This window comes from Nycticebus coucang, chromosome 17, assembly GCF_027406575.1.
Source record: "Nycticebus coucang isolate mNycCou1 chromosome 17, mNycCou1.pri, whole genome shotgun sequence".
In the NCBI taxonomy this organism is placed as follows: Eukaryota; Metazoa; Chordata; class Mammalia; order Primates; family Lorisidae; genus Nycticebus; species Nycticebus coucang.
Genome location: NC_069796.1, coordinates 56645969 through 56647437, shown reverse-complemented (window position 1 = coordinate 56647437; position 1469 = coordinate 56645969).

Genomic DNA, 1469 nt, shown 5'->3' with positions numbered 1-1469 from the left:
AATAAAACTCTTCAGAATTTATAAGAATCAGGAATTCCCAATAAGCATATAATTGAGCTTGTTTTTACTGCTGTTGTAGAACTGGACTGAAAATTAAAAATTCATTACCTTGTGCAGTTTTAGAAGCTATGTTTCAGCTACTTGGAAAAGGTTCCCAATCCACTTAATTTAGCAAACATAAGAACACAAAAATGACCAAACCAGGTCAGATCCCCAGTAGCCTTCAGTACAGAGTTCTCTGACCATTGAAAAAAAAAAAAGCTGCCCTTAATGAAAAGTTAGGTTGCAAGCAAAAGTCCCTGAGTTGCCCTTAATAAATCATCTAGATCTGTCATTCAAGTAGGTTTCTGATAGAAGTAATTGGTACCAGATTTGCCTTATGACACACACACACACACACACACACACACACACACACACCTATAAAAATAGACAAGTAGAGAAAGCCACAGATTTCGGACACTAGAGCAACCTGTCTGGGGATAATTTTTCAACCAAGGTGCAGTGAGCTGAAGTTGCAGCAGAACGCAATGGTTCTGCTGAGCTAAAGTGGCAAAGGTCACAGTTTTGGGCAGCAGAAGCAGCTGGAAACTATGGAACAGGGCACTTGAAAGGATAACTATAACAAAGAGACAACACAGAAGTTTGTGTTAGGGTTCCCCAAAAGTCCTAGTCCAAGGCCTGAGCTCATAAGCAGAGAATGGGACTGCATGAGGCTCAGCAAAGACTGGTGGCTGTGAGCTTGACAATGAAACAAAGATACCAGTGATCAAGTGGTAGAGAATATTGGAAGTTTAGTCCTGTCTCAGTAGAAAGTCTTTATTGATACCTCATTACCTTCTCCAGCAGCAAGGGTACATACCAGAAAGTCTTCCTCTCAGGAGTAAGAATTATATGCTTGGATAAGATCTATTCTAGACCTACCCTAGCCTTACCCCAATCCCTGACAAGATCTACAGAGAAGAGAGCTTAGAAGTTGAGTCCCACCAAATTAGAGGGGCTTTGGAACCACTTGGGCTTTCCACAGATATGGCATAACAAAATGTAAGACCAAATCTACACAATTATTGGGTGATCATCTAGTAATTGAACTATATACTAAATAAAAATAAATCATCTTCAGAGAATGATTATAGAATCCAGTGCTTCTACAATGTACCATAAATGAGTAGTACATAATAGAATATTGTAATATGTGGGGGGAAACAGGACAGTATAACTGTAGTAAAGGAAAAACATAGTCAAGAGAAACTGACTCCTGGGTATTTACCCAATAGAAATTAAAGCTTATATTTACACACAAAAAATTATGTAATGTTTACAACAGCCCTATTCATCATCACAAAAACTGGAAAGAACTCAGACTCTGTCTTTCAGTGGGTGAATGAACAAATTGTTGCTCTTCCATGTAGTAGAATGCCATTCAGCAATAAAATGAAATGAACTACTGGATGTTTATAACATCAGAG